Source organism: Cervus canadensis, chromosome 4 (genome assembly GCF_019320065.1).
Source record: "Cervus canadensis isolate Bull #8, Minnesota chromosome 4, ASM1932006v1, whole genome shotgun sequence".
NCBI classification, from domain to species: domain Eukaryota; kingdom Metazoa; phylum Chordata; class Mammalia; order Artiodactyla; family Cervidae; genus Cervus; species Cervus canadensis.
Genome location: NC_057389.1, coordinates 74,121,756 through 74,144,912, shown reverse-complemented (window position 1 = coordinate 74,144,912; position 23,157 = coordinate 74,121,756). Strand labels below are relative to the sequence as shown.

Sequence of the window (23,157 nt, the reverse complement as noted above, 5' to 3'; positions counted from 1 at the left end):
ATATTTTGCTAATATAAAACCATCAAGTGTTAGCAGTAGAAGAAATATTTCTGATAATTTTACTCCATGAATATTAAGATCCAGCTGACTGTAATCCCTTTGTGTTTTTCATCTTTTTAGTAATGTTTTCAATACCAACTACCTTTAAAATAATAGAGAACACTCGGAAAAATATTTGCATTTTTTCTTGAGCTCACCTGTGAAACTAGCTTTCTTGGTTCATTCACTCCCAACAAAGCTTATCTAATAACCCTGGTTTTTATTTGATTTTTCTCTATCAATATACATAGTCACAGCAGTTTGAAAAAAAAAATGAGACTGCATGATGTCAGCTATCAAATTATTTTTGAGAATGTTGTTATATTTACTCTCTTTGTACTCATTCATAAGAAATATTAAACTTTGCCTTAGAGATATTTAACATATTAAGTTCTTCTAATGGAAATAAAAGTTGATTGCTGTGATTTAAATTTTAATGTTTAACCTGTATATAAACATTCCTTTTACAATAATCTTAACCATAGATTGTGTTAATATTATAATGTCACATTTGGTCATATTTCATTTTAAGTATCACTGCCACAATTACATTATCCAAGTCTTCAAATACCTTTTAAATACTTCCGGTATTGGTTTAGCAATCAGCAAAAGTCAAATTGAAAAATCAAATCATACTGGGACTGTATCTTATTGATATTTTAATTTATACTTGGGCTTCCCTAATGGCTCAGATGGTAAAGAATCTGCCTGCAATGCTGGAGACCTGAGTTTGATCCCTGGGTTGGGAAGCTCCGCTGGAGAAGGGAAGGGCTACCCACTCCAGTATTCTTACCTGGAGAATTCCATGGACAGAGGGGCCTGAGCTACAATCGATCAGGTCACAAAGCTATTACTACATAATTGCAGCAATGACCCTTATTATTTGGAAAAGTGTCTTACATATTTGCCATATATTTTCACATAACATCAATTTTACTGGGAAAATTTGATATCCCACAGTCCTTTTTGTAGTTATTATTTTTGGTAGCTATTAGTAGCTGTCTGCCTCTTGAGAAACCTGTATGCAGGTCAAGAAGCAACAGTTAGAACTGAACATGGAACAACAGACTGGTTCCAAATAGGAAAAGGAGTACGTCAAGGCTGTATATTGTCACCCTGCTTATTTAACTTATACGCAGAGTACATCATGAGAAATGCTGGGCTGGAAGAAGCGCAAGCTGGAATCAAGATTGCTGGGAGAAATATCAATAACCTCAGATATGCAGATGACACCACCCTTATGGCAGAAAGTGAAGAAGAATTAAATAGTCTCTTGATGAAAGTGAAAGAGGAGAGTGAGAAAGTTGGCTTAAAGCTCAACATTCAGAAAACTAAGGTCATGGCATCCGGTCCCATCACTTTATAGCAAATAGATGGGGAAACAGTGGAAACAGTGGCTGACTTTATTTTGGGAGGGTCCAAAATCACTGCAGATGGTGACTGAAGCCATGAAATTAAAAGACCTTTATTCCTTGGAAGTAAAGTTATGAGCAACCTAGACAGCATGTTAAAAAGCAGATTACTTTGCCAACAAAGGTCTGTCAGGTCAAGGCTATGGATGTGAGAGTTGGACTGTGAAGAAAGCTGAGCACTGAAGAATTGATGCTTTTGAACTGTGGTGTTGGAGGAGACTCTTGAGAGTCCCTTGGACTGCAAGGAGATCCAACCAGTCCATCCTAAAGGAGATCAGTCCCAGGTGTTCATTGGAAGGACTGATGTTAAAGCTGAAACTCCAATACTTTTGCCACCTGATGCAAAGAGTTGACTCATTTGAGAAGACCCTGATGCTGGGAAAGATTGAGGGCAGGTGGAGAAGGGGATGACAGAGCATGAGATGGTTGGATGGTATCACCGACTCAATGGACATGGGTTTGAGTAGACTCTGGCAGTTGGTGATGGACTGGGAGGCCTGGCGTGCTGCGGTTCATGGGGTCACAAAGAGTCAGACACGACTGAGCAACTGAATTGAACTGACCTGACACATGTACTATTCTTTTACTCATTGGTTCACCAAATATGTATTGCATAGCAACTGCTTACCCAGCCCTCTGCTGCTGTTGGAGATTCAGAGGTAAAAACAGACCTAGTCCCTGGACTCTTAGAATCTACCATAATCTTGCACTTCCTGTTCTTTTCTCTGTATACCTTGAGTGTAGTGTAATATTTTGGCAGATTCCCTCTTTCATTCAGAAAACTTCAGGTCCACTAATATAAACCAAGTATATCTTAGAACATTGTGTTTAAAAGTAAAATACAAAGTGACATAAATGTCCATATTCAAATATTCTATGATTCAATATTTTTTATAAGACTGATTTGAAGATCTGTTAAAAGGTAGTAAATTTTAATTTTTTTTTCTAAAGTGTAATACATCTCATTCCAAATGTTTTCTTCAGACTTTTAATCTCACAATGAACTTTAAAAATACACATTTTTTTCCATGTAAAATTTATATTCATGAATGGTGAGAAATGTTTACTTACACAATTCAAAATAGGCAACTATAGGTAATATTTTCAGACAGAACCATCAGTAAAAATTCCTGATTTGGCATAATTCTATGAGAGAAAAACATTGGTGTACATATTAAATCCATGTGAAGCTGTGATAGAGATTACTAGGCGCTCACTAAAATCCACTTACTCTTCTTCTTAGACATAGATCTAGATCACAACTTCTATCCTCAAAGCACATGTGACCGAGTATTAGACAAAGGGATGCGATTCAAAGTGAAACGTGCTATTCCCTTCCAGCGTTGGTTTGAAAAATCTCTCAAGGATATCTCCATGCTTTATTTTTACTTATGGTGGATGAAATAGAAGGAGCACTGTGCTAGTGAAGTCCATTACTTAAAAATGGTGGCAACAAGTAGGTAAGAAACAGATAAAGGATGCTAAAAGGTTGGAGAACTCTTGTTATTCTTGGCTAAATATTTGTTAAAACTGTTGCCTGTGATAATTTTGAAGAAAGACTAACAGTCTACCAAACCTGTAGCTCAGGGAGAAAAGGTAAGAAAAAACAGCCAGCATATTAGTTTGTATGACTTCTGCTTGATGTATCTGTCAAAGTACCATGAGAACAAATGAGCTCAGGAAAGAATTGGCTGGTCTGAAGGTAGACTTTAAGCATTTTGCAGTGTTGGAGAAGCCTACTTCTTAAAAACCTCTAACATAAGAGATAAAACTGAAAAAAAAAAAAAAAAAAAAGACTTTAAGCACAAAATTGCAGTAAGTTTTCTCAGTTAGACAAGGAATTCAGTCCTGCAGCAAAAGATAAGATTAAGGATACTCCCTTCCCACCAAAACCTATTGTTCAGAGGTCAGCTATTACCATGTTGAAAGAAATGAGCATAAAAGCAAAGAAGCAAAGAAATACAGCAAGATAGACAAGTAACCTTAAAAAAGGACCCCGGGTATGTTTACTGGCACTTGAAATAAACTGGACACAACTAGATTAGAACCCTAATAACTTTTTGAAATAACTTTATTTTTAAAGAACTACGAGTTTAGCCAAATAGTTAAACAAATAAAAAGACTAAATATAAAAACAATCCTTAGGCTCCCAATTGTGTTATGATCAAGAACTGGTTTTTGAAAGCTCCACAAACTCTTGGGAGAACAATTTCAAAGATGTTTGTAGATGAAAATACATAAAGAAAACTCTTCAAGAGAATGGCAGAAGAATCTATGGAGATGAATGGACAAGAGATTTCTTCCAGAACATAGAACTAAGATCTAATCATGAAGCCTCCTCCACTGGCAGTGTGGAGGGGTCTTTCAAATGCCTTCTCAGAAGGATTCCACCACTGCTCTGTGCTACAGCTTGACATGAGTCAGTTTCACATTCATCCATCTTTAGAATGAATATTTCTTATGATTGCCCTGCACCTGCTTTACTACTCTATGCTATCTTTAGTTCTTAGGAATTAAAATATAATAACACAAAAGGGATCCTGATTGAGAGGACAGAGCACCTTCTAGATCTCCTGGACTTTGAAACGGGTAAAGCAATGGAATGAAGTTGTAGGCTGTCTCATTTAGACAGTAGATGAGTCTAATTTAAATATCTTCTCTTCTATGAAGGCATAAGATTAGGCAGCATTTTTCAGTCTCTCTTGTTTTATTACGTGTTCATTTGATGCTATGCAAGTGCTGTTGCCAGGCCCAGCCAATAAATATGTATTATTTCCAAGCCTAGCTGATCAAAATGTCCTTGAAACTTTGTCCATTAAAGCTCACTGGAATGGGACAGCCATGATGTTTCCTAAAATACCTCTGATCAGAGTTGCCATCAACATAAGTCCCTATGTGACAGAGGGCATGGAAGGGAGCTATCCCTGACAAGGAACTTTCACTTTGGATGGCTTTGCAAAAAGGCAATTAACTTACCACATCTAGGTTGGTTTTTTTTGTTTGTTTTTGTTTTTGTTTTTTTTTTTTTTGGCTAAGTGCAGCTGGAATTGTACTAAACCAAAATCTAAATTTTAGAGTGCATCTTTCAGAGTCATTCACCTATAGATTTATGAACACTCAATACTTTACAGTTTCTCAGCTAATGTGTACTACTCGGGTAGGCAGCAGAGTCTGCTTGGACATTTTTCAAGTTCTCATTTTTCAGGTTTTACCTTCAGATCCCATTACCGGTTTGCTTCAGAGCCATGCAATAGTACATCTGAGCAATTAACTGTCAAGTATGATCATTTTCTTCTTCATAGATTTGGAAACTGAGGCACAAATAGGAAAAATAAAAACCTTCCTCAAGATTACGTTTCAGAACTGTTGGGCCCAGGATTCAGACCAAGACCATCTGACTCCAGAAGTTATACTCAACCTTTCCTTGGAGCCATGGTTATGAGAGAATGCAAAACTGCTGGCCAGTTACTCTGCTTCACACAACTTCCTTGTACATTGTTGCTATCAGTAGTGTTAGCATAGAAATGCTCTGATTTGTACCACTAAAGTTTAGAAAAATTTACTTTCCATAAGAACTCCTTATTTTAGAAAAGAATTCAACAGGGAACCCTATAAACAAAAAGCTTTCTCAGTGATTTTCAAGTAGGTCTCACAGAAACAAAGATTGACATCATCATAGGCATTCATTTTTTAGATGAAAGTGAAGGGCAGTACTGAATCTTCTCCACCCTGCAAAGATGGTGTGTGGAGGCAAGGTTTGCAATTTTTCAAATATTTTCATGGAACGAAAAATAACCGCTTCCTTCTAGTAAAAGGAAACTGTTTCCAGAGCTCATAAAATAAAGCACTATTTCTGTCCCTCAGTTCTCTCATAAAACATCTTGCATTGGTGCCACATGTTGTATAAGTTCCTTCTTCAAGAATGTTGTAGTAACACAGGATGTGGACTTTCTACTTGCTTTGGATGCATGAGCATTTTTTTTTAATTTTAATTTAATTTTAATTTTTAATCCATTTTTTTAAATTCCTATATCAGAATAGGAATTCCATGTCTGTGTGTATGCCCTTTCTTACTTATTTATTTATTTATTCATTCAAGAGGCATTTATGGGCTGTCTATGAATCAGTTACAATGGTAGATATAAAGATTTATCTCCAGCATTATTCACAACAATACCTGGAACACAGTGGAAATTGCAAGAATCCATCAATAAATGAGAGAATGAGTTAATAATTGTTAGGTAGGTAGAATAGGGGAAAAGAGTCCAAAATGGCGGTGGCTAAAAGACCTGGAAGGGAAAGCCCGCGAAAATAGAACAAAGGAAGGTCCGAGGATCGGAGTGAGAACCTCAGGTAAAACAAACAACGCTCCTGCCTAAGCCCAATTTACATAGGACAGGCCCAGGGACAGAGAAACATATAAAAAGAGGAGCCAAAGCCCTCTTCTCCCTTTTTGGGTCCCTCTCTCTCCCTCGCGCGATGGGGCGATCTTCTCTTCGCGTCTCTGGATTGATGTGCCCTCACGCCCCAAGATGGATTTCCCTGCTATTATCTAAATAAATAGAGCTGTAACACTGAGCTGTAACACTGATTTATTTAAGAGCTATAACACGGTCTGTCCTCCGAGAGCTGTGACCCACCAAGGGGCTTTAATGTCCGTCACTCCAAATTTTTGTTGTGACGAGACAAAGAACGGAGGAACATACACTCGCGTGACATGAAAGAATGAATGGTCTTAGTTTAGCATCCACAACAAATTTAAACCTAATAATGAAGGAGACGTAGCAAGCACTTGAATCTGTCTATCTAAAAACTGAGTGTGGACTACAGTGTTCAGAAGGGAATTATATGGAAAGTGGATCTTACTTTTAGACTCAAGGATGGGCAGAAGGAGTTCAGAAAGATTCAAAACAGAGAACAAAAAATAAACTACAGAAGTATGAAAACATCAAGACAGTGTGGTACTGGCACAAAGACAGAAATATAGACCAATGGAACAGAATAGAAAGCCCAGAGATAAATCCACGAACCTATGGACACCTTATCTTTGACAAAGGAGGCAAGGATATACAATGGAAAAAAGACAACCTCTTTAACAAGTGGTGCTGGGAAAACTGGTCAACCACTTGTAAAAGAATGAAACTAGAACACTTTCTAACACCATACACAAAAATAAACTCAAAATGGATTAAAGATCTAAATATAAGACCAGAAACTATAAAACTCCTAGAGGGAACATAGGCAAAACACTCTCCGACATAAATCACAGCAAGATCCTCTATGACCCACCTCCCAGAATATTGGAAATAAAAGCAAAACTAAACAAATGGGATCTAATGAAACTTAAAAGCTTTTGCACTACAAAGGAAACTATAAGTAAGGTGAAAAGACAGCCCTCAGATTGGGAGAAAATAATAGCAAATGAAGAAACAGACAAAGGATTAATCTCAAAAATATACAAGCAACTCCTGCAGCTCAATTCCAGAAAAATAAATGACCCAATCAAAAAATGGGCCAAAGAACTAAACAGACATTTCTCCAAAGAAGACATACAGATGGCTAACAAACACATGAAAAGATGCTCAACATCACTCATTATTAGAGAAATGCAAATCAAAACCACAATGAGGTACCATTACACGCCAGTCAGGATGGCTGCTATCCAAAAGTCTACAAGCAATAAATGCTGGAGAGGGTGTGGAGAAAAGGGAACCCTCTTACACTGTTGGTGGGAATGCAAACTAGTACAGCCACTATGGAAAACAGTGTGGAGATTTCTTAAAAAACTGGAAATAGACCTGCCATATGACCCAGCAATCCCACTTCTGGGCATACACACTGAGGAAACCAGATCTGAAAGAGACACGTGCACCCCAATGTTCATCGCAGCACTGTTTATAATAGCCAGGACATGGAAGCAACCTAGATGCCCATCAGCAGACGAATGGATCAGGAAGCTGTGGTACATATACACCATGGAATATTACTCAGCCATTAAAAAGAATTCATTTGAATCAGTTCTAATGAGATGGATGAAACTGGAGCCCATTATACAGAGTGAAGTAAGCCAGAAAGATAAAGAACATTACAGCATACTAACACATATATATGGAATTTAGAAAGATGGTAACGATAACCCTATATGCAAAACAGAAAAAGAGACACAGAAGTACAGAACAGACTTTTGAACTCTGTGGGAGAAGGTGAGGGTGGGATGTTTCAAAAGAACAGCATGTATACTATCTATGGTGAAACAGATCACCAGCCCAGGTGGGATGCATGAGACAAGTGCTCGGGCCTGGTACACTGGGAAGACCCAGAGGAATCGGGTGGAGAGGGAGGTGGGAGGGGGGATCGGGATGGGGAATACGTGTAAATCTATGGCTGATTCATATCAATGTATGACAAAACCCACTGAAATGTTGTGAAGTAATTAGCCTCCAACTAATAAAAAAATTAAAAAAAAAAAAAAGAAGTATGAAAACAGCTGGTGCACTCAGGATCAATAAGGGAACCCCTCTTTATCACACACATTCTTTTCTTATCACAGCCAGATGGCCTCGGTGCCCTAAAATACCTTCAACAGATGAACTCCTCAAGTTCACATTAATCTATTGTTCTTTTACTGTCCAGGGTATTCAAAGGCATGAATCTAGCCCTAAGCACTGACAATGTCTTCTCATCACCTTCCTGGCAGAGAGATGCAAGTATTGGGGTAAATGGTTGATTTGAGACCCAAGAGAAATTACTGCTAGTTAAATAAGAGTACATATAACAGAAGGAAGAAACCACAGATGTTAAATATAATATGGTTTCAGAGAACTGTTTGTCTTTATTTAGAGTCTTGTGTATTTTCTTTCAGTATTATCCATTTCAGAAAGTCATTAATTTCAGTCTGAGGTAAAAAATGGAAGGTATATGTTGCCTCTTCTGATAAATAGAAATGCCAAAGAAGGACATTCATTTACTTAGATAATTTAGATATTAAGGGGGCAAAGTATTTTCAAAGTAAATTTACATAATGCTGTTCTTGCATAATTTAGTCAAAATTATTTTTTAAAAATAATTCCATTTACAGAAATCCATCTTAGTTCTCTATATTACTGGTGGCACTAGTTACCAGCAAGATCTCATTCCCCCTTCTCTCTTTTATATCTCTATCTATAAATCCTTAACTCTCTATCTGGTCAGATTCGAGACTCTGATTTCACAGCCTGATGTCACAGAAAAGTCATGGGTCTAGGAGTAAAGGAAACAGTGTTATTATTCATCGCTCTTGTGATACCAATCTGTATGTAATTGCATGAACTTTAAAATTCCCATCTGTTGAAAACTCTAAAGTTAAAATATTTGAAGTCCCATAATAGGTTTAAAAAAAAATTAACTGGAAAGACTTGCTTTTCAGGGACTTCCCTGGTGATACAGTAGTTACGAATTTGGCTGTCCATGCAGGACATACAGGTTCGATCTCTAGCTGAGGAAGATTCCACATGCAGCAGGGCAACAAAGTCCTCGTATCACAACTACTGAGCCCATGCCCTAGAGCTCATGCTCTGCAACAAGAGAAGCCACAGCAAAGGGAACCCAGGTACTACAACTGAAGGGTAGTCCCCACTCTCCACAACTAGAGAAAGCCTGCACAGAGCAGCGAAAACCTAGTGCAGTCTAAAATAAAATAAATACAAATTTTTAAAAGGCTTTCTATTTCAAATACTGCTTTGTCTTTGCTTGGATCTTTGTTGTTGTTGCTTTTTGCCTTTTGTCATGTAATTTTAAAGGAAGCAGCTATTTCTTTATGTAAATCACCTCTTTGCACACAATGACCAGTGTGGAGAGGAGAGACCTGGCTCAGTAGGTACCAATTATAACACTTTACTCCTGGCCACCATCAATTCAAGGATGAGCAGTGACCCAAGTTACCAATCAGAGCTCTTTCTGGTAACTTGCAACATCTGAACTGGGATCCTGAGGCTGAAAAAGTGTGAGTTCACTGCTTTAGGACAGCTCGTGGAAAAGCTAGTCTGAGAGAATAAGGCTCACTCACAGAGAGAAACTAAAATCTCTGTTTTATGGCCAGTGACACCTCTGGCTTATGAGCCCAATTCTCCCATTATCTCCAAATTGAGGAAGGTTTCTATCTTTTACAACCAAATGAATCCTGACTAATAAAGATGTCAGAGTTGCACAGTTAGCTGCTTTGTACTCATTTGTGAGACATGTCTTTCTTCCTTACTGAATTGTATATATTTCTTAAGCAACTCAGGGTGCTTGTCCTAACATATATTTCATCTCTTCTGAAGAAATTGGCATCTTGTTCACTTTATGGCTCCTTCATCTTTTGTGTGTCAAGACATCATTATCTTACAGCACATGCCAAGTGCTGTGTGTCTTCTTTGTTTCAAAACTAAAATCTAATTAAGTATCTCTAAAATATAAAACCAAGTATCAGAGTTTTGGGTACAAAAAATTATGTCATGATTCTATTTTCTGTTATGAATTCTTTTACTAATATTTCATTTTATTTATTGCAGCAATATTAATTATGCTTCAACATTTAAAAGTTCCAAAGGTCAAAAATATTTCATAGCATATAGTCTATAAAGCAGAACAACTTGAAAATACTATTGTATCTCCTCTTAAATTTAGACAATTTGGGGAATTATATATCATATGTAATTAAATGTGTAAATATAAAATAAAAACACTAATTTTCTCAATTTTTTTTCTTTTTTATATTTAAAAATAACTTTCTTGTTTAAAGTGAAACATTGTTATAACTTATTGAACACTGAAGAAACTGCAGATATTCAGAAGTGGCAATATAAAAATTCTAAACATCTAAAACTTCAATACTTTGGCCACCTTATGCAAAGAATTGACTCACTGAAAAAGACCCTGATGCTGGGAAAGATTGAAGGCAGGAGGAGAAGAGGATAACAGAGGATGAGATGGTTGAATGGCATCACCGACTCTATGGACATGAGTTTGAGTAAGCTCCAGAAGTTGGTGATGGACAGAGAAGCCTGGAGTGCTGCAATCCATGGGGTCGCAAAGAGTAGGACAGGACTGAGTTACTAAACTGAAACATCTTACTCAAGGATGCTACATAATGTAATACATGTATAATTGCATGTGTATGGTTTAAATGGGAGAGAGAATCCTCATCCCACTTAATGGAAAGTAATTGTTACATAATAAGTGCCAAGTAGAATGTGACAGGCCATAATAAAGAATGGTAATTTCTCTGCATGGATATTAAATGCTTAATCATAGCTTTTTATAGGTCAGTTATTTTAACATTTAAATTCTCAACCATCATCTCTCACCAGTCTTCTAAGACCACAGAAGGGAAGTTTTGGTTTTCTTTTCTGTAGAATTAAAGTAGTTTCATACACACTCTTATTCTTGCTTACCTATTTATACTTATCTTTCTTTGAAGCTGAAACTTGTATTGATCCCTGATAAGATAGACTGCATCTATATGTGTATCACCATTCCAAAACCAGTTGCAGAAAGTAGAATCGGGAAGATCCAGGATATTAGATCTACAAGTCTTGTAATCCTATGACATATATATATATATATATATATATATATATATATATATACACATATATACATAGGATACAATTGGGGGAACCCTCTTCAAAAAAATACAATGAAGCCACCAAGTCTTAGAAGGGGACGTTGCAAGAAAGTGTTCCTGGAGCTGAAGCTTCATAACATAATGTTAAATTTTCTTGGGTGGACACCCTTGTCCTTCCACATTGAACGCACACAACTTTGTGAATATCTGGGTTTCCTAGAGTAACCCATGTGGGCAGTCCTCTCAGGTAAGTAAAAGTGAAATTGTCCAGTAAGAAGAGGCACAGGCTATCTGAAACTCCTAAATGTGACGTTAGAAATCAATATGGTGTGTCTTAAGGAAGCCCTATAACAATTCTGTGTTATGATCCCTTTCTATTCTACCGTGACCTTTTAAAAAGGCAGAATGCAAAGGGGTGGGGGGAGGAGAAGTTTTGGAAATCTGGTAGTATCTTAATGGTGTTAATTGAGGGGAGCACAGTTTTATGAAAAGTGCTATAATCCACTTAGTAGGGAGACTTACATGATACATGTGCTGCGCTGTGCTCAGCTGCTTCGGTCACGTCCAACTCTTTGCAACCCCACAGACTATAGCCCCCCGGTCTCCTCTGTCCACAGGATTCTCCAGGCAAGAATACTGGAGTGGGTCCCCATGCCCTTCTCCAGGGAATCTTCCCAACGACCCAGAGATCGAACCTATGTCACTTGTGTCTTCTATATTGCGGGCATATTCTTCATCCACTGAGCTACCTGGGAAGCCCCATATAAATAGTCTATATTACAGTCACCAAAGTTATATGGTTGCTATTCTATAAGGAACTGGCCACTTTATTTTTTGTCCATCTAAAGATCATGATATTTTATCCCCAAATGACTCAATGCATCTAATTACTTCTGCTTGTCTATCTTTTCCAACACAGAGGAGGACATGGCATGTTAAGACTTGCATTTTGACTTTTATTAGAAGGATCTCTTCCGGGAATGTTAAGAAATGTTGTGGGTCAATGTACATAAATTTGGTTCCATTTTTACAATGGTACACCGAGCAAATCAGCTATGGAAAGGTGTACCATATGGTTTTTGTAGTCAGACAAATGAGTTCAGTTTGGATTCAAGTTCTGTTAATGACTTGCTGTGTGATCTCTTAAAGTTCCCTTTCTACATCTATAAAATGATAACTCAACTACATTAGAATGATTTCCCACAGGAATTAGGAAAATAAGAGAGGGAAATAGGGTTAAAAAGGGAATAAATACACACATAAAATAAGAGAAGGGACTTGCACAGACCAATGATGATAAGAAACACTGAATATGATTAACACAGCCCTCCACATCTAACCACTAAATAAATGGAAAATAGACAAATATAAATAAAGACCTCACAGAATATCAGATGTTTTTGTGAAGAGGGTGGTATGATTAAGGTACCACTTGGTTTTATAACTGCATTTTATGAAAGTCATCTAGTCCTACTTTCCTGTTACACTACAGTTGGGTAGTGATAGAATTTATCAATCTGCCCTTGGAACACAGTGAGTGTTGGGGTCCTTTAATGGACCGGAACCTTGTGGTGCGGAGTCGACGATAAGAAAGTGAAAGAGAGAGAGAGAAAGAGAGAGAGAGAGAGACAAAAAAGACCCGGGGACCTAAGCTCTGATGGAGCAAAGGTGCTTTAATGATTTTTCTATGAGTATATATAGGCTGCAGTACAAGAAACTTCTTTCGGGAATGATAGAGATCAGAAAACCAAATGTACAGCAACTGTTACCACAAGGTCAGGAGACAATCCATATCTCAAGAAAGGGGAAGGAGATTAAGCTGTTTTGTCCTAAGGAGAATGTTTACTAAAGGAGACTCATGCTTGCCTCACACAATGACCTCAGTCCCTGGGAGCAGCGTGCTGTTCCGCTTGAAGAGGGACAAAGGACTCATGAGAGACAGCATGTAGGAATCCTCCCGTCAAACATTCCCTGACAAGTGAGGAGAAGAAAGTTCCAATAAGGCAGACTATTTTGCATGAAGGAGCAGGCAGAAGAAATTTGAAGGGGAAAAGAAGAACAGTACTTGTGGCCAATGGAAAGATCTCGGTCTTTGATAAATGCAAGGACAGCAGACCAAGCAATAATTTATCTTCCAGCTCATGTTCTGTGGCCCTAAGCTCATGGAAACACATGCCTCATGGAGCGTTCAGCAAAATCACACTATACCCTCATATACTAGTTTCTTCAGAGAGCACAGGCAAACAGACACTGTCCCCCACCATAACAACATAAACCATTGCCTATCCTTATTATGAAACCAGTGTCACAGGCATCCGTTAACACTTGCTAATTTAAGAGTCCAGTTCCAAGTCACTGTTATTATCCTCTGTTAGAACCTTGCCTTTCCCCCCCTTCTTTTACCTTCTCTGTTTCTTGCTTTTGGAGAATGCTGGTTTGGCTGGTATATCAGTCAGGACCCCAGCAGGAAACAAAGGAATACTCACATTAGTACAATTTGAAAAAGATCAAATAAAGTGCCAAATTACAAAGGTATAGAAACTACAAGAGTTACTATACTGCCCTGGGGCTAATGGCAGGGAACGGTTTCAATCCCTAGTCCCTTTGAGATGCAGAAAGAAAGAACTTATCACAATTGAGGAGGAAAGAGCTGGTGATTAGATCAAGACATTTTGAGAGGAGCAGTGGCATTTAGTTTAGTTGAGACACATGGTAATTTAAAGCATGTCACTGAGAGAACCAGGAGAATAAATATTGAGACCTCACTCTTTTCCCACACTTCAACATCTCCTATGGCTTGCTGGTAAGAGAATCTGTTGACACAAGCCAAACAGATCAGCCTCCAAAGCAGAGAGCCACGAGGAACAGTGGCAAATAGATGTGAAGGGACAAATAGTAGATAACGAGTACGGCTGATTAAACTTGGCGAATGAGCTACTGTGAGTTTGAGTTTTTAATAAAATATACTGTTTGCCAAAGTTATGCATGCACATGACTAATCAAATACTACAAAAGGGACAAGATTTGATAGACAGAATGTCAGATGAACTATGGACGGAGGTTCATGACATTGTACAGGAGACAGGGATCAAGACCATCCCCAAGAAAAAGAAATGCAAAAAGGAAAAATGGCTGTCTGAGGACGCCTTACAAATAGCTGTGAAAAGAAGAGAAGGGAAAAGCAAAGGAGAAAAGGAAAGATATACCCATTTGAATGAAGAGTTCCAAAGAATATCAAGGAGAGATAAGAAAGCCTTCCTCAGCGATCAGTGCAGAGTAATAGAGGAAAACAATAAAATGGGAAAGACTAGAGATCTCTTGAGATACCAAAGGAACATTTCATGCAAAGATGGGATGAATAAAGGACAGAAATGGTATGGACCTAACAGAAGCAGAAGATATTAAGAAGAGGTTGCAAGAATACAAAGAACTGTACAAAAAAGATCTTCACGACTCTGATAATCACAATGGTGTGATCACTCACCTAGAGCCAGACATCCTGGAATGTGAAGTCAAGTGGGCCTTAGGAAGCATTACTCCGAACAAAGCTAGTGGAAGTGATGGAATTCCAGTGGAGCCATTTCGTTTCCTAAAAGATGATGCTATGAAAGTGTTGCACTCAATATGTCAGCAAATTTGGAAACCTCAGCAGTGGCCACAGGATTGAAAAAGGTCAGTTTTCATTCCAATCCCAAAGAAAGGCAATGCCAAAGAATGCTCAAACTACCACACAATTGCACTCATCTCACACGCTAGTAAAGTAATGCTCAAAATTCTCCAAGCCAGGCTTAAGCAATATGTGAACCAGGAACTTCCAGATGTTCAAGCTGGTTTTAGAAAAAGCAGAGAGAACCTGAGATCAATTTGCCAACATCCACTGAATCATTGAAAAAGCAAGAGAGCACCAGAAAACCATCTGTTTCTGCTTTATTGATTATGCCAAAGCTTTTGACTGTGTAGGTCACAATAAACTGTGGAAAATTCTGAAAGATATGGGAATACCAGACCACCTGACCTGCCTCTTGAGAAATCTGTATGCAGCTCAGGAAGCAGCAATTAGAACTGGACATGGAACAACAGACTGGTTCCAAATAGGAAAAGGAGTACATCAAGGCTGTATATTGTCATCCTGCTTATTTAACTTATATGCAGAGTACATCATGAGAAACGTTGGGCTAGATAAACCACAAGGTGGAATTAAGATTGCTGGGAGAAATATCAATAACCTCAGATATGCAGATGACACCACCCTTATGGCAGAAAGTGAAGAAGAATTGAAGTGCCTCTTGATGAAAGTGAAAGAGGAGAGTGAAAACGTTGGTTTAAAGCTCAATATTCAGAGAGCCAAGGTCATGGCATCTGGTCCCATCACTTCATGGCAAAGAGATGGAGAAACAGTGGAAACAGTGGCTAACTTTATTTTTGGTGGGTCCAAAATCACTGCAGATGGTTAATGAAACCATGAAATTAAAAGACCTTTACTTCTTGGAAGTAAAATTATGAACAACCTAGACAGCATGTTAAAAAGCAGAGACATTACTTTGCCAACAAAGGTTCGTCTGGTCAAGGCTATGGATGTGAGAGTTGGACTATAAAGAAAGCTGAGCGCTGAAGAATTGATGCTTTTGAACTGTGGTTTTTGAGAATATTCTTTAGATCCCTTGGACTGCAAGGAGATCCAACCAGTCCATCCTGAAGGATATCAGTCCTGGGTGTTCTTTGGAAGGACTGATGCTGAAGCTGAAACTCCAATCCTTTGACCACCTGATACAAAGAGCTGACTCATTGGAAAAGACCCTGATGCTGGGAAAGATTGAGGGCAGGAGGAGAAGGGGACAACAGAGGATGAGATGGTTGGATGGCATCACCAATTCAATGGACATGAGTTTGAGTAAACTCCAGGAGTTGGTGATGGACAGGGAGGCTTGGCGTGCTGCAGTTCATGGGGTCGCAAAGAGTCGGACACAACTAAGCAACTGAACTGAACTGAACTCCCACATTGCAGGCAGATTCTTTACCACTTGAGCCACAAAGGAAGTCCAAGAATGCTGGAGTGGGTAACCTATCCCTTCTCCAGTGGATATCCTGACCCTGGAGTCAAACCTGCATTGCAGGCAGATTCTTTACCAACTCAGCTATAAGGGAAATGTCATATAAATGGAATTATACAGCATACGGCTTTTTGTATCTAGTTTCTTCATTTGGCCTAATGCTTTTAACAGTCCTCTATTTTGTTGAATATATCAGTAATCATTTCTTTTTGTTTCCATTGAATATGATCTACATCACAATCTATCCACAATAGAAACACTATCTTACTTATATATGCTAATATTTTTAATTTTAAGAAAATAAGGAAACAAAACAGAGTTTATAATATAATCCTGATTCATATATGTGTGATATAGTACATAGCCCTGATTTTCAGGGTTTTTTTTTTTTTATATATTTTTCAATTTCCCTTTATTTATGATTTGCATTTTTTAACCAAATCATTGCTTAAAACATTTTAAAGGAAGAGAACATAATTCCAACCCAGGAATCAAACCTGCATCTCCTGTGTCCCCTGCAATAGCAGGCAGATTCTTTACCACTGAGCCACTGGGGAAGTCCTAATGTAATTAAAAATTAAGGAAATAAATTTCACACGACTCCAACACAAATTCATGGATAAAAACACTAATCTAAAAGTTTTAAAAGTAGAGACCACCATTTTAAAAATGTAATAAGTAATAAACCTCTAATATATAAAAATTCAAAGAATAAAATATATCAAACTTTTTTTTTTAATTTAGGGCTAATTTCATAGACAGAGCTATATAATATACAAAGAGTATTTCTTCATTTTTTTTTCATCAGAATGACAGATGTCATTAGAGTACTTTAGCTATCAGAAAATATGGCCGTTTTTAGTTTTTAACTTATCAGTCATAATAATAAAAACAGAGCTCTAATTTTCACCACTGCCTAGAAAGCTAAAAAGTAAACTTCTGTGGCAGAGAGAAAAATATAACATCTGAAAGCAATTTAAGGAAAATATGATGAGCAACAAATGGGATGGATTTGCTAACAAGTCATAAATAGCAGAAATGGAGAAACATTTTATAAAATATCACTAACAACACATGAGATGAAAATAGCTTTACTTAGATTTTATAAAAATCTCTTGATATATTATTATAAGGAATTTCATGTGGAAAAAGTTTTATCTTATGTCAAGTTCAAAAGAAAATGATAAACAACTACTATTGAAAGCATGAGTGTATGCCAGACTAGTGATGTTTCATCCAGAGGTCTTGAAATTCTGGGAAGAAATTTCTGGGAAAGATAGATGAAAAATAATTTGGTCCAATATAAGGATGAACTAAAGAGCTTGTTAACTGCTTATGAAACCAAAGCATAATGAAGAAAAATAGCTAAGAAGAATTTTCTTAATACAAAAGCCAATTATTTTTATATTTCTTCAGTAATATTTATTTCAAATTTTGTTTTTCTAATAATGTATTATTCTATTTACTAACAAGTGCATATTTCCCTTCATCAGGAAATTCATCCAGCCAGTTTTCAGGTATAAGTCAACTAACACAGAGTATCTTGGCAGATCCCCAAAGACTCAGTTTTTATTTAATTAAGCCAACATAGATAATAAAATAGCATTTGGGAAGTTGAGCCAAGCATAATAAAAACATAATTTCCCCAGAACTAGAAATGTTTATATATTTACAGACTTCACAATAAAGGAAAGCCTTATGTGAAGCAAAAATGACAAATTTATGATAAGAGAAAGAAATATGAAAGTTAGTTGGTATAACATAAGAAACCTTAGAGAACAAGTTTTGTTCTATTTACTCATTGCCCTACCCCCAAATAAAGCAGGAAGCATCACTATAAATGCATCAAAACATGATATCAAGATGCATTCATGAGTTTAGTCAAAGTCCTAGGAATGAAAAAGGGAACCTAGGTGTTTATATATCACAGTAAAAAGAGGATGAGAAAAAATATAAAGGGGAATTTCATGTCTTTTTCAGCTACTTTCATTTAAATGGAAATTATGAAAAGTGATTGAAAGGGGTGAAGGGTGTGATGGCTGTTTAGTTCAGTATCTTTCAGCATTATTGTAATGAACTTAAAATGTCAGCTTCTCCTATACTGGATCAGTTCATGTCTCCAAGAGACAACTCTCCTTTTGTGGCCAAGGGCCTTATGAACATAATCACCCCTTCAAGTATTCTTTTGATGATTTGTGTGAGCTAACTGTCACAAATCCCATCAGAAAATTACACAATATTAAGGTCACAAGAGATTAAACATTGTTCTTATGCAATAACGTGAGTAGGCAGACAGGATTTTGCTAAGAAACCATTTGCAAGGCAGAAGTCTCATCAGTGGGTTGGAGCCATTATGCAAAATATTCAAGGTGGTGTCAGAATCTGGGTCCCCAGGGTTTATGCAGGAAAATATCCTGAGAGCATCTACTGGAGGCCTGTTGAAGTACTTGCTCTTACACCCATCAGAGGGCTTCTGTTGCCTTATAAACCAGGGCAACCTGGGCATCTTCATTCATTTCAAAATATTAATACAATAAACAATACTAGGAGTTGGGGATACCACAGTAAATCCAAGCTTCATACTGTCTTGGATTTTACAAAATAATGACAGAAGTGATCAATGCAAGGAAACAAATAAAACAATGTCACAATGAGTGTCTTGTGCTCAGGGAGGAAGCGGAATTATTAATATTCAAATAGAGCAGGCAAGGAAAGTGTGACATTGAACTGGAAGCTCAACAATGAATTTTAGAGAGTCAATCTTGAGAAATGGGCATACTCCAAGTAGAGAAGGGAGCAAACACTGCTTTGGCTCCTCACCTAATCTCTCAGGACCTCATTTCTTAGTCTGTGAGGAAGGGTAACAGCGTCTGTCTGGTAGATTATCAAAGAACTTTAAGAAAGTGACCCTGGTGCTCGCTTCGGCAGCACATATACTGGGATTGGAACGATACAGAGAAGATTAGCATGGCCCCTGCGCAAGGATGACACGCAAATTCGTGAAGCGTTCCATATTTTTTTAAGAAAAAAGAAAAAAAAAAAAGAAAGTGACCCTGGAACACACTGTAATGAGCGTTCTATTGTGCATGCTCAGTTGCTTCAGTCATGGCCAACTCTTTGAGACCCCGTGGACTGTGGCCCACCAGGCTCCTCTGTCCATGGGATTCTCCAGGCAAGAATACTGGAGTGGGTTGCCGTGCCCTCCTCCAGGGGATGTTCCCAAGCCAGGGATCAAACCCATGTTCCTGCACCTCCTGCAGGTGGATTGTTAACCGACTGAGCCACCTGGGAAGTCTGAGGTCTCTATATGCCCTTACCATTTCTACTCTCTGAGTTGCCATCTCTTCCCCTCTGATGGGAAATACTTCCCAGACATTCTCTCAAAGTCAGTACTACATATTTTACAGTGGTTGAGTAAAATCAGTATTGTTTGAGAACAAGTAAAATTTTAAGAGAAAAGATATCAAATGTATAATGGATGCCTTCCAGATAATTTATCAATATATTTTATATTTTAAAATAGATCATAGAGTCATTGAGACTATAAACTTGAGGTAAGTGTCCTGTGTAAGAGTTCTCTCAAGGTGCTCATGAAAAAAGACAGCCTCAGATGAAGAGAAGGAAATGGCAACCCACTCCAGTAACCTTGCCTGGAGAATTCCATGAACAGAGGAGCCTGGCAGGCTATAGTCCATGGGGCTGCAAAGAGTCAGGCATGACTGAGCAACTATCACTCGGATGAAGAGGATATGGTTTACCTCCCAAATATCACTGGCCTGAAGAGAAGTCCCACTTTTCTCCATAGCTCAGTTCTTCCCCAAATGACCAGGACACAACTTTATCAAGTAAAAAAGACCGTCCACTTTGGATTTTCTTTCTTTCTTCTCAGAAAAACTAGTATCTTTTATTTCCTATCTAGGAGCTCCTTGTATCCTTTATAAATGACATGCTCCAAATAAGTCAGAGCAGAAGGCAACAGGATCACCTGGGGAAGGGGAAGGTCTTTTTTCCAAGCTTTCTGACCCCTGGTTTCTCCCCTTGGCCTGCCACCAACAGTTTGGGCTAACCTAAAACTATTAAGATCAAAGTGGCTAATTTTGGATGCTGACAGAATGTAGAGAGCCAGCAGAAGAGCAAAATAAAATATAAGGATAGTATCAACTATACTCCAACTTAAAGAATAAAAGGATGCAAAGGCAAAAAAAAATAAAATAAAATAAAAGACAGGAAAGAGGAGAGGGTAAGAAAGCGAGGTATTAGGATTCAGAGTAATTCTGCTGAAGAACCTGAGAAATCTAGTGGAATCCAATAAAAATTGTAGCTCAATTATCAAGCAAATTGCCAAAAGACACATTGTCTATATAAGTAAGTATGCTGTAAGCATATTTTGGGGGACTTTGAAATAGGAACTAGAACCAAGGATCCAAACTAAAAGTTAATGAAATATGGTTTGTGGGAGTACTTAACGAAAACCTTACCATTTAACTGAACCTATTGTATTTTTTATTTGATTTTTCATTTTTTGTTGAAATATAATTGCTTTACAGTTATGTCTTAGTTTCTGCTGCACAACAACATAAATCAGCCATATATATACCTATAGCCCTTTCCTCTTGAGCCTGCCTCCCACTCCACTCCCATCCCACCTCTCGAGGTCATCACAGAGCACTGAGCTGAGGTCCCTATGTGATACAGCAGCTTCCCACTAGCTCTCTATTTTACACATAATAGTGTAAATATGGAAAACTGTAGGGACAGGAACTTGGGCAAACTGTGGGAGATGGTGAGGGTCAGGGAGGCCTGGCATGCTGCAGTCCATGTGGTCACAGAGTCGGACACAACTTAGCGACTGAACAACAAAACTCTCTCAATTCAGCCCCCCTTCTTTCCCCACGTGAGTCCACAAGTCTGTTCACTACGAATGCACCTCCATTCCTGCCATGCAAATAGGTTCATCAGTATCATTTTTCTAAAGTCTATGTATATGAATTAATATACGATATTTGTTTTTCTCTTTCTGACTTGTGGATGAACCTATATTTTTTAAATAGTGTCTTAGAGATGACAAAAGAGTCTGAGTTTCCTTCAGTAAGATAAGGTTTATGCAAACACCTTTTTAAAAAAACCAAGAATACATGATATTCTTACAAAACATTAGCTAATTACTGGTGGTCTGAAAGCCATGCTTATTAAATTCCATTTGGACTTGTTCTGGTTTACTCACTTGTTGATTTCCAGGAAAAGACAACTTGTGACATTAATAAGAAGCAGGCCTCTGGTTCCCAAGAACTGTTGGGAAACATCAATGACTCATTTATGGGAGTAAACAAAAGGATTAAGAAAAGAAAAGCTATTTCACAAGTATAAATATATACTAAAGTTACAGAGCTTTTTCCCATAGACCCATAAAAATTGTAATAAAAAAAAAGAAAATAGCTTTTGCAGAAAATAAATATAGAGGAAAGCAGTAAAAGGAAGTTGAGTAACTTAACCTAAATTGAAAACATTTTGCTTCCAAAGAAAGTTAGGAGTAAAAAAAAAAAGAAAGAAAGAAAGTTAGGAGTATATTGGAATTTCTAGTTTGTTTTTGCTTTGTGCTTTTTTTTCCCCTTTAGCCATTAGGCCTCTTTGTATTCAGTGTTAGAAAATGGTCATTAGCATCACCTAACATATTGATTTAACCAAAGTACACTGATGTGAGATATTCAATTCTTAACAATGATTGATTTTTTTTATACCTCATTAGGTTTACCTCTTCATCAAAAATTACACACATACGGTAGGCTTTAAGTACAATACAATATTTGAAAAAAGCAACTCAAGGGTAAGGATTCTTCTGGCACAATAATAAATCATAGGCAAAAAAAAAATCTTACATTGAATTTTTAACTTCTGAACTTTGAAATAATGGCAAACCTACAGAAAAAATAACAGCAGTAAAAAAAAAAAAAAAAATCAAACCGTTTTCTCTTTTCCTAGATAATCTATTGTTAATGTTTTACCACATTTGTTTCATTGTCCCTGGGTATATAGTCTTTTTTTTTTTTTCTGAACAAGTCCTATCACTTCTAAATACCCCAGTGTGTACTCCAAAGCCAAGGACGCTCCAGTACATTATCACCGCACACTCTTGCCGATCAATAAATTAACACTGACAACACTACTACTCAACTCAGAGGTTTCACTCAAAGTTCTAAAGGTTCCCTATTAATCTCTCTTTAACCATTCTGGTCCTGCAACCCACTCAAAAATATATGCTGGCAAGAGACAAGATGGTGGAGGAGAGGGTGGACATGGAGTACATCTCTCTCCATGGATGCATCAGGAATACGTCTTCAGACACAGAAGATCTCTTAGAACACCAGTTAAGCCTGGGCAGGAGTCCCTGACCACTGGAAAGGAATATATAGATCTATGCAAAACTGGGTACGATGAAGGAAGGAGGGGACAGAGAGTGAGCAGGACTGGACCTGCACCCAGGGGTAGAGGAACTGAAGCAGGAATCGTCCCCACATCAGGGCAATTGTTTGGGACAGAGAAGCATTTGAGGCTGATGGAGAGTGCAGCAGCTGATCTGTGACAGTCTAAATGGAATGAGAACCACACAATCCTGGCCGCAGCCCTACAGACCCTGGACAGGTCACCTGGAACACGCGGTGGCTGGGAGCTGGAGCGTAGGGACTGGAGAGTGTCCCAGGGCAGGATCTGCTGTGGACTCGAGGGAGATGGCCTGAGGGGATGTGAGGGAGAAGATCACTGTGGGAAATGCCTTTGAAAGAAAGCTGGGCAGCCATGGACACAAGGCGATTCTGCTGAGTCACACGCAGTGGGTGGAGTCATCACTGTGGTCTCTCTCCCCGTGCCAGCACCGGCAGCTGACCAACAGAGAAAAACTCTAGAGGGGTGGCCCTCTAAGTGCCTGACATGCCGAGCAATAGAGAAGGATCCCATCCAGAGGGAGCCCTTTAAGTGCCTGATGCACGGAGCAACAGAGAAGGATAAGTCAAAGAGGCCCTTTGAACACTCATCGCCAGAGGCTAGAGAGGACTCTAATGGTGCCAGAGCTTCT

The 23,157-nt window shown here is 38.1% G+C and overlaps 1 non-coding gene across 1 annotated transcript; it reads left to right on the top strand.

Moving 5' to 3' along the window:
* The first annotated feature begins 19,000 nt into the window (after nucleotides 1-19,000).
* Nucleotides 19,001-19,107, top strand: LOC122441062. Its single transcript, XR_006269207.1, has one exon. It is a non-coding gene; the product is annotated as a U6 spliceosomal RNA (small nuclear RNA).
* The last annotated feature ends 4,050 nt before the right edge of the window (nucleotides 19,108-23,157 follow it).